This window comes from Lissotriton vulgaris, chromosome 7 (assembly GCF_964263255.1).
Source record: "Lissotriton vulgaris chromosome 7, aLisVul1.2, whole genome shotgun sequence".
In the NCBI taxonomy this organism is placed as follows: Eukaryota; Metazoa; Chordata; class Amphibia; order Caudata; family Salamandridae; genus Lissotriton; species Lissotriton vulgaris.
In genome coordinates, this window is record NC_141695.1 from 1,542,562,801 (window position 1) to 1,542,574,336 (window position 11,536).

The 11,536-nt window shown below is 34.5% G+C and overlaps 1 long non-coding RNA gene across 1 annotated transcript; it reads left to right on the forward strand.

The window, feature by feature from the left end:
- Positions 1-2,689: 2,689 nt before the first annotated feature.
- LOC147705969 (uncharacterized) lies at positions 2,690-10,482 on the forward strand. The gene is made up of 3 exons (XR_015297338.1): positions 2,690-2,714; positions 9,421-9,522; positions 10,460-10,482. It is a non-coding gene; the product is annotated as an uncharacterized LOC147705969 (long non-coding RNA).
- Positions 10,483-11,536: the final 1,054 nt, after the last annotated feature.

An 11,536-nucleotide genomic window follows, 5' to 3' on the forward strand; every position in this document is an offset into this window, starting at 1 on the left:
AAGTGAAATTGTATGTTAGTATATAAGTCCTGCGCAGTGTTTCTTACATGTTATTTAAAAATCGATTTTGGGTGCAAATGAATGGTATTTTTATTTGGCCTTTTTTATGATTGCCATGTGCAGTTGATGCATCACTTTAAACATGGGTAATAAGTGATGCACTGGTGGCGCCAGGCCTTTATAAATGAGGCCCTGACTTTGTTTGATGATATTGAGTGGTTGTACTTAGGTTCTGTGCAGTGTTTCTTACATGTTATTCAAAAATCGATTTTTGGGTGCAATTGATTGGTATATGTATTTGGCCCTTATTTATGATTGCCATGTGCAGCTGATGCATGACTTTAAACATGGGTAATAAGTGATGCACTGGTGGCGCAAGGCCTTTATAAATCAGACCCTGACTTTGTTTGATGATATTGAGTGGTTGTACTTAGGTTCTGCGCAGTGTTTCTTACATGTTATTCAAAAATCGATTTTTGGATGCAATTGATTGGTATATGTATTTGGCCCTTATTTATGAATGCCATGTGCAGCTGATGCATGACTTTAAACATGGGTAATAAGTGATGCACTGGTGGCGCAAGGCCTTTATAAATCAGACCCTGACTTTGTTTGATGATATTGAGTGGTTGTACTTAGGTTCTGCGCAGTGTTTCTTACATGTTATTCAAAAATCGATTTTTGGATGCAATTGATTGGTATATGTATTTGGCCCTTATTTATGAATGCCATGTGCAGCTGATGCATGACTTTAAACATGGGTAATAAGTGATGCACTGGTGGCGCAAGGCCTTTATAAATCAGACCCTGACTTTGTTTGATGATATTGATTGGTTGTACATAGGTTCTGCGCAGTGTTTCTTACATGTTATTGAAAAATCGATTTTTGGGTGCAATTGATTGGTATATGTATTTGGCCCTTATTTATGATTGCCATGTGCAGCTGATGCATGACTTTAAACATGGGTAATAAGTGATGCACTGGTGGCGCAAGGCTTTCATAAATAAGGCCCTGACTTTGTTTGATGATATTGATTGGTTGTACATAGGTTCTGCGCAGTGTTTCTTACATGTTATTGAAAAATCGATTTTTGGGTGCAATTGATTGGTATATGTATTTGGCCCTTATTTATGATTGCCATGTGCAGCTGATGCATGACTTTAAACATGGGTAATAAGTGACGCACTGGTGGCGCTAGGCTTTCATAAATAAGGCCCTGACTTTGTTTGATGATATTGATTGGTTGTACATAGGTTCTGCGCAGTGTTTCTTACATGTTATTTAAAAATCGATTTTGGGTGCAAATGAATGGTATTTTTATTTGGCCCTTATTTATGATTGCCATGTGCAGCTGATGCATGACTTTAAACATGGGTAATAAGTGATGCACTGGTGGCGCAAGGCTTTCATAAATAAGGCCCTGACTTTGTTTGATGATATTGAGTGGTTGTACTTAGGTTCTGTGCAGTGTTCCTTACATGTTATTCAAAAATCGATTTTTGGGTGCAATTGATTGGTATTTTTATTTGGCCCTTATTTATGATTGCCATGTGCAGCTGATGCATGACTTTAAACATGGGTAATAAGTGACGCACTGGTGGCGCAAGGCTTTCATAAATAAGGCCCTGACTTTGTTTGATGATATTGATTGGTTGTACATAGGTTCTGCGCAGTGTTTCTTACATGTTATTCAAAAATCGATTTTTGGGTGCAATTGATTGGTATATGTATTTGGCCCTTATTTATGATTGCCATGTGCAGCTGATGCATGACTTTAAACATGGGTAATAAGTGACGCACTGGTGGCGCAAGGCTTTCATAAATAAGGCCCTGACTTTGTTTGATGATATTGATTGGTTGTACATAGGTTCTGCGCAGTGTTTCTTACATGTTATTCAAAAATCGATTTTTGGGTGCAATTGATTGGTATATGTATTTGGCCCTTATTTATGATTGCCATGTGCAGCCGATGCATGACTTTAAACATGGGTAATAAGTTATGCACTGGTGGCGCAAGGCCTTTATAAATCAGACCCTGACTTTGTTTGATGATATTGAGTGGTTGTACTTAGGTTTTGCGCAGTGTTTCTTACATGTTATTGAAAAATCGATTTTTGGGTGCAATTGATTGGTATATGTATTTGGCCCTTATTTATGAATGCCATGTGCAGCTGATGCATGACTTTAAACATGGGTAATAAGTGATGCACTGGTGGCGCAAGGCCTTTATAAATCAGACCCTGACTTTGTTTGATGATATTGAGTGGTTGTACTTAGGTTTTGCGCAGTGTTTCTTACATGTTATTGAAAAATCGATTTTTGGGTGCAATTGATTGGTATATGTATTTGGCCCTTATTTATGAATGCCATGTGCAGCTGATGCATCACTTTAAACATGGGTAATAAGTGACGCACTGGTGGCGCAAGGCCTTTAAAAATAAAGCCATGAGTTGCTATTGTATAAACTTAAATATGTTGCAATTTATTGTTTATATTGTTTGCTTTTTAACATTACTTTGTTGTTTGCTAATAGTGGTCTTTCATGTGTTTTTTTAACAGAACAACAGATTCAAATCAACTTCTGAAAAGGAAGCAAAAATGCCTTCAAGGCAAAGAAATATCAAAAATACCATACGGAAAAGGAGAACATCAACAACAGACTTTATGGAATCCTCTTCAACAAGTACTTCAAAAAACACCAGAAAAGCTTCTGGTAAGCCAATTAAGTATTTTCTTCGCAACATATGTCGTAGGAAAAAAAATGAAATTGCTAATGTGAATATACAGAAAAAGTCAACAAATCTAAAAAGGAAAGAGAAGCCCACAAAAAATGTTTCCATTGGACCAGGAGAGAAGAGAATGGTTAGCAATAGAAGGGTAAATGTTTTTAGGGACATTCGTAGGCGAATGTTTCGCAATAGGGTAGTTTTAAATTTGCTAAAAAATGATAAGAAAAGTAAACTAAAAGCTGCTTTTTACAAGAAAAAGAAAAGTGTAGAAAAGATTGTTGATCAGGCTTTTGAAGTTAAGAAAAAATTATTTATTTTAATAATCAATAGAATTAGGATACTTAATAAGGCAATGGATGTTTTCAAATCGAACAGTAGATGGAAAAGAATTATTAATCGGAGTAATTTTTGTGAAGTATTTTCTGGTGAATGGATGCATAGTTCAAGTTCTGAGCCTTTTTTTAATGAGGAGAGTTACTTTCAGGAAAATGATTTGGTGCATGCAGTTGACACCAGTGGTCGTGCATATGAGGTGAAAGATAGTTGTGTGATGGAAAAAGAGAAACTTGTATCTAGAGATGCAGAAGAGGTGTTAGCTGATGAAGTTTTAGGGAGACGTACTAAGGGTCCAGTGTACACATGGAAATGCAGTAGTATTTGTAGTGTGCGACAGGAATCAATTGATTTGCTTCGAAATTTCTTACGTACATATAGTAAAAAAAGTCTCAAACAAAAAATGAAGATCCTGCAAGAGTTAGATCCTTGCAGAGTGAGAGAAAGCACAGGTTTGCAAGGGCATTCACTAGCATGTCTTTCTAGAAAAGTTTGTCGGAGTGTTTTTCATCATTTTAGGATGTTAGCAGTGCATCATAATAACGTAAGGAAATTAGTGAGGAAGTTGTATTATGCAAAAAGTCCTGCACTTAAGCTTAAACAGTTAAATAGTGCTCTTTTGCATGGATCTGAAGTGGATGTGAAGACTATTTGTGAAGAAATTGAGTTTTGTTATTTTGGGAACAAAGAGGACAGTGTAGAAATAGATATAGTAATGGATGGTAATGCAGAAGATAATGGACAAATTTCAAGTATTGAAAAGTTTGATGAGGAAATTATCAAGTTTAAGGTGAAATCAAGTGAGAGGCCTAATTTAACTTGTGTGTGTTGTCGACGGACTCATTATAAAATTCAGACTAGGTTAGTTGATTTATATGCAAAAAGTGAATTGGAAAATAATAGTGAATGGGAGGATTTTGTAAGTTATTTGTTGGTGGAGAATTCTTTTGATTTGAGTTTGGATCAGCGTATTTGCACTTATTGTTTGAAAAAATTAAATGAAAATAGAATGCCTGCAAGAGCAGTTTATAATAATCTTCAGTTGATAGATATTCCTTCTGAATTGATGGATCTAAATACTTATGAATCTATTTTGATTCAATGTGTCCATCCTTTTCAGGCTATTGTACGCATGCAGCCTAAGACAGGGAAATTGCCTCCATCAGATTTACTGAGAGGATTAAAGGGAAGAGTTGTTTATTTGCCTCTAGATGTAAAGAAAAATATTAATACAATTGGTGTAGAAAGAGTAGAAGAAGATCCTTTAGTTATTCTAGTTAATGGGGTTCCAACAAAGAGTAAGAAAATTTGGCAAGATTTAGTGGATGTTAAAAAAGTCAAGAAGGCAACGTTGTATTTAGTTAAAAACAATGAGTACTATAAAAATGTAAGTGTTGGAGTAGAGGAAACAGCTACAGAAGAAGATAGTGATTCTTCAGTTGGTCAAATTGAAAAAGTTGATGTGTCTAGAACTGAAGAAATATATGAACATTATACTGTTCATCCTTTGCATTCCAAAGAAGTAATGGGAAATGCAATTGACTTGTTTCAAATGAAGGCAGCAAAAGGAAGTCCCATTAGTGTATGGGAAGAAAGTTTGGAAGCTCGTTGTTTTCCACAATTATTTCCAACAGGTTGTGGTGGACGATATGATGATCGACCAGTTCAAATTCCTGCAGCTGAATACCGGACTCTAAGATTATATGCAGAAGATCCAAGGTTTTGTCAATGCATTCCATATATATTTCATCTACTGTTTGAAAGTGATTTGTCTGAGCTTTCTTATGCAGTTAATCATATATTAAAAATTGGACCTCATTTGCAAAATGTTTGTGCAAGGGACTTTATGGAGAAAGTTAATCTGCAAGACAGTATTTTGGAATCTCAGCTAATCAATCTCATGGCATGTCAACGTGGAACCAACGAGTATTGGTTTCGTCGTCATGGAGAATTGAAATGTATGCTAAGAAACTTAGGAACTCCTACATGGTTCCTCACTCTTAGCTGTGCTGAGTATGCATGGGACGATTTACTTCAATTTCTACGAGAGGCAAATGAAAACATACCAAATATAGAATTGAAAACACCAGGAGAACTGTGTTCTTTAGATCCAGTGAATGTTTGCAGATATTTTAATCATAGATTTGAAGCTATGATGTCTTTTATTACCAACAAAAAAAATCCTCCCCTTGGAGAGGTTTTGGATTTCTTTTGGAGGAAGGAATATCAAGCGAGAGGTGCTCCTCATATACATATGTTGTTGTGGATTAAAGATGCACCCAAATTTGGATCAGATTCAGATGAAACAGTGATGAGTTTCATTGAAGAGTATTCAACATGTGCTGTTCCAAAATCTACTGAAGAAAACAATTTAAGGCAACAAGTTTTACGTTTTCAATCTCATCGTTGTGGAAAGTACTGTCGTCGAAAATTTAAAAACAAGGAAAAGTACTACACGAAATGTCGTTTTGCATTTCCTCGACCAGTGATTTCTAAGGGAAGAGTAAATAATTTGATGTCATCTCTACGACATACTGTGACGAGAAAATCTCCCAAAAACACATATAATTTCAAAAGAAATGAAGAATCTAAGTACATCAACGATTACAACCCAGTGATTTTGTCCATGTGGAATGCTAACATGGATATTCAGTTCGTTGCTGACAACTCTATTGCTGTGGCTCGATATGTGACATCTTACATCACCAAAAAAGAAAAGACAGAACTGAAGGAAATGTGGGAGGACATTTCACATGAAAAGAGTCTAAGCAAGAAATTATACAGTTTCAGTCTGAAGATGTTGTCGCATCGAGAAATTGGAGCATATGAATGTTCTGATCGGTTATCATCAGCAAGTCTCTATGCCAAATCAAGAACAATCATTTGGGTGAGTCTTGGTCTTGCTGCAACACGAAACCGAGTTTTGAAATCTGTACAAGAAATTGAATATTTGGTGGAAAAAGAACCAAACAGTACAGATATTTTGAAGACAAATATGTTGGATACATACTATCCAAATAGAAGTACTCACCTTGAGAACACATGTTTGTATGAAGTTCTTCAAAACTACAGTTATAAGAGGAACATCACAGAAGATATCAATAATGGAAAATATGCACTCATTGGCTATGAAGGATGTCTAGTGAAGCAGAAAAAAGGCCATTTGATTAATCATCGAAAATTGAGTTGTGAAGTTCTAGACAAAAGAGAATTTTACTATTTAGCTCTTTTGCAACTCTTTAAGCCATGGCGTACAGAAGAGGAACTACTTGGAGATTTTCTCTGTTATGAAGACTCTTTTAATGCAACTAAGGATACCATAGAATGTCCTATTTGTCTAAATTATCTGCAAATGTTGAATGAAGAAATGGAGCAAGAAACCACAATTGCTGAAGAGATAGCTAGAAACAGTTCTCAAGATAGTCAGAGCTCTACTTCATTGAGCCAGGATCCACTAGGAGGACTAATTATCCAAAATGAAGCTGCCACTGCCATGGATGAGGTGGAAAGAGCTATGGAACAAGCTCAAGAGGATGGAGTTAACTTAGAAGATTTGGTAAAGCAACTAAACATTGAGCAGAAAAAGATATATGATGAAGTCACAGAGCAGATTGAACATGGATTCAGACATGAGAAAAAAGAGTGCTCATGTATATTATTTGACCCTGTCCGACTGTATGTAAGTGGAGAAGCGGGGACAGGAAAAAGTTTTCTAATTAAAGCCGTTGCAAGTTATCTGCAGAAAAAGACTGATTCACCACTGTCTTGTGTTGTAACTGCTCCAACTGGTCTGGCAGCACATAACATTAAAGGGATTACTCTACATCGTTTATTGATGCTGCCAGTTGAACATGATAATAAATTGCATTACAACAAGCTATCTGGAGATGCGTGTTCTGAAGTTTCAAGAGTCTTGAAGAAAATGAAACTTCTTATCATAGATGAAGTAAGCATGGTCTCAAATCTAATGCTTGCTTTTGTGCATTTGAGAATGCAAGAAATTCTTAAAACAGACTATGATGTGTTATTTGGAGGAAAACACATTATTGTTTTTGGAGATCTATTGCAGTTGACTCCAGTAAAAGGACAACCAGTGTTTAAAATGCTCACGCATGAAGATACCAGGAAGTCCCTTGGAAGCATTGGAAATGTTAATATATGGCTAAATTTTAAATATGCTGAACTGCTTCAAAATATGCGACAGGCCAAGGATGAAGATTATAAAAATATTCTACAAGATGTAAGAATTGGAAAAATGACTGAGAAAGGGAAAAAAGCTTTGTATAGTCGATTAATTTCAAATTTGTATGCAAATGAAAACATTCTTCCAGAGAATATTTTTAAAAAAATGACTGAGAAGAAATCTGGGATATGTTTGATGCCAACTCTGCAAGAATATTCCATCTTCAACCAAAAAATGTTAGACTTAGAAAATGAAGAGATTGTGAAACTGGAAGCAATAGATAAAATAGAGCATATGGGTGCAACAATTGTTTTGTCAGAAAATTTGAAAACTAAATTGCATTCATTGGAGAAAAGTATTTCAAAAACAGCTGGTTTTGAAAAGACTCTGAATGTGTGTTTAAATTGTCATATCATTTTGAGAAGGAATTTAAATGTTGAAAGCGGTCTGGTAAATGGAGCAATGGGTTATGTTGTTGATTTTGTGAATTACAGAAATAGAGATGGAATTGAATTTTTAAAAATAAAATTTGATGGCATTGAACAAGTACAACAAATAAGTCGTTGTTCTGCTAGATTTTTACTTGTAAAAGACTTATATGTTCGCCGAAAACAGTTTCCTGTTTGTTTGGCGTATGCGGTGACAATTCATAAATCTCAAGGTTTAAGTGTAGATAGTGCATTGGTGAACATTGGAAGATCTGTGTTTAAAGAGGGTATGGCATATGTGGCATTATCTCGAGTCAGAACTTTATCAGGATTGTACTTGATTGCGTGTGATGAGACAAAGATTTCTGCCGATCTAGATTGTGTTAAAGAATACAATAGGTTAAGAAGAGAGTATGCTCCACATTTGCCTCAATATCCTCTGTTTGAAAAACGTGTGGTAGGCCGAAAAAGAAGAAATGAGGATAATTGTAGTGAGGTAGTTGCAAAAAGACAAAAAGTAGAGAAAACTGTAATTGAAAACAGGAAGAAAAAGAATTGTGGAGAAAATGTTGTTGGATTTCAGTTTGAAAATAGTTCTGGTGTCAACTGCTATGCTAATGTAGTGGTTAATGTTGTTTTTTTTCTTAAAAGTTTACAAGAACAGATTGTTGAAAATCGGGATCAAAGATTGTGTGGTTTATTGAATTCTGTGTTTCAGAAATGTAGCAGTGTTACAGCACAAATAGAAAGTGTAACAGAAATTCGAAATATTTTAGATTTGTGTTCTGGTCAAGATAAATTTTCACAGAACATTCAGCAGGATTGTCAGGAATTTTTAATGTATATGTTTGGTGTTTTGGAAGATGAAGGTGTAGATGTAGATAATCTTTTCAGTCTTTCTTATCAATGGCAGCATGACTGCCACAATTGTAGTTTATCAAGTACTACTAGAATAGACACTGAAAGATTTATATATTTGACTTTACCAGACTGTAAATCAGTGTCTTTTAAAAATCTAGTTAAAGCAGCAGATCATAATATGGTGTGTACCCAATGTAACTGTACAATGCTGTCCACATTATTTATACAAAGGTATGGGCAGTATATTATTTTAGTTTTCCAACGATGTAGACCTGATGGAACTAAATTGACAACTTCTATCAAAAATTTTGTGGCTTCTCAGTTATCAATTTCTGGAAGGACCTTTACAACTGAAGCTATTATTTATCATGATGGATCTTCGACCACCTCAGGACATTATACATGCTACTTAAAATCTGAAAATGGATGGAGTTACTGCAATGATTCTCATTTAACTTATAAACAACGTTTGCCTTATGACTCTACAAATTCTTATCTAGTGTTTTTAAAACCAAAGTTTTAGTAAAGGGAATTGGCCTTTGAAGACGGGGATAGTTAATAAAAGTTAGTTAGTTAGTTAGTTAATCTAATATATCAAATTATTTATCTCATGTAGATACTTTAAGTGGATCTCAAAGTAAAAAATACTGATATATCTGACACAAATTGGCCGTGAGGAAAATGTAAGATATGATGTTGTTAGATCTTTTTTCATAGGAAGTTGATGAAATCGAAGTTATAGAGCACAGCAGACTTTTTTTCACCAAAAGGACCTTCACTATCTGCAATCTCATGTAGATACTTTAAGTGGATCTCAAAGTAAAAAATACTGATATATCTGACACAAATTGGCCGTGAGGAAAGTGTAACATATGATGTTGTTAGATCTTTTTTCATAGAAAGTTGATGAAATGGAAGTTATAGAGCACAGCAGACTTTTTTCCACCAAAAGGACCTTCACTATCTGCAATTTGGTCTCACGGAAAAGTAAGTGAATCAAAGATTAGTGTACTTATATGAGATGTATGTTTGAATGGGTTTTTTTAAACACAATCTTTTAGATTGTGTTTTTTTTTTCCCGCTGTTATATGATGAAGACTTTGATCTCACTAATTTAAGTGAAATTCAATATATTCTGAGAACAGCAAAAATAAATAATGTAACATATTGTAGAAGTTCTTGTGTAGTTTGCATTGTGTAATTTATATTGTGTTCACATTGTCTTATACTCATTTTCTTTTTCACCCTTATTTACCTCTCTTTACTAATTTATACTCTTTTTTCATCGCTGTTTCTTTAGTGCACTTCATTCACAACTTCTTAATCTAATAGGAACTGTCTGCATTTCCTCTGTTCCTTCCACCACTTTTTATCTTTTTCATATTCTCACAGTACCACTGCTTTAGTTTCCTAACCCTCTCTTTCTTTTTCTCCATTTTTTTTCTTTCGCATCCATTGTACTGTAGTTCACTTAGTTCTTCCTTTTGTCTTTCTGTGTACTTACTCTCTCACTCCTGTTTTATCCATCGTTCTATACTAACTTCATTCCTTTCATCCCTTCACTCTGTTACTTTACTTCACTCACTCTCAATCATCTTCTATTCCTCTTTTTTATTTATAGTTTCTCAATCAGACTTCTCTCCTTTTCACTCATTTTTCTTTTATTTTCTTATCTTTACTGATTTTGATTTGAGATCTTACATTCTTTTAGTATCTTATTTATCTTTAGGAATTTGTTTTCTTTCTATTTCTTTTTCCTTTTTTTTTCTCTTTCTACATTACTTTCTTTCTGTTTTTGTATCCTTCACTATTGCTTCATTTCTTAGTAAACTTTTGTAGATTTTTAAACCTCATGAACTGTTGCTTCTATTTTATTATATATTTTTAAGAAATTATAACGTATTTTTTCTTTTATCTTTCATAGATACAAGTTTGCATTGATTATATGGTAAGTGTGTTTACAAAATCTTTTTTGTTATCATCTTTGGTTTTATTTTCACTATTTTTCTCTCACCCTACCTCACCCCTGTTTCCTTACTTTGCTTTTCTCACTTATTCTTTTCTTCCATGTTTACTTCCTACCACATTCAACTTCTTTCAGTACCTTTGTCTATGCACACTCCTTCACTTACCTTTTTTACTGGTTCACTTAGTTCCTTTGTGACACTCCTTCTTTTACTCTCTTTCTTCTTTCGCTGTATTATTCCCCATGTCTTACCCTTATTCACTTACATGTACCCTGTTTCACCCCTCTTTGCTTATATTTACTGCTATTTACTATCCCTCCATCACTACTATTCCTTTTCTTTCATTCCGTCACTACCTGTCATTCACATGCTTAACTGTCCTTCCTTTTACTTTCATCATCCATTTACATTCTCCCGGAACCTCTGCTTTTGTCTTTTTCCTATTTCTTCTTTTCTTTTGCTCCCTTATTCATTTTTTTTTCTCAGTTATTTCCTCTTACACTTTTTATCTGTCTTACTATCTATTACACAGTCCCTCTGTGTTCCTCCCTTTAGCTCTCTTTCTCTTAACACCACTCTCTCTGTCCCCATTTCTTATGGTCACTTCTTCATTATTTTTTTTTTCTTTTTTTTTGTTGATGCGCTGACGGTGCGCGCACCCGGGCGTTTATCGGTATGCGCACCGGGAGCGCTCCAGAGTCAAATATAAAAAAAAAGGAAAAAACTATTTTAAAATAAAAATAGTATCTTAATATACATTATAGGGTTCATTTTTAGAAAAACATACCTTTCTCAGCTAAAGACATTTGCGAAAAAATAAGCTTAGAAATTCAATAAAAAGTACATAGGTATGAAGCCCTACAAAAAGTTAAAAATTAGCATTAAAAAAACCTATGAAATTCACTGAAAAAACCATAGGTTTCACACCAGTTATAGTTAGGAATTAGCATTTAAAAAACCTATGAAATTCACTGAAAAAACCATAGGTTTCACACCAGTTATAGTTAGGAATTAACATTTAAAAAACCTATTAA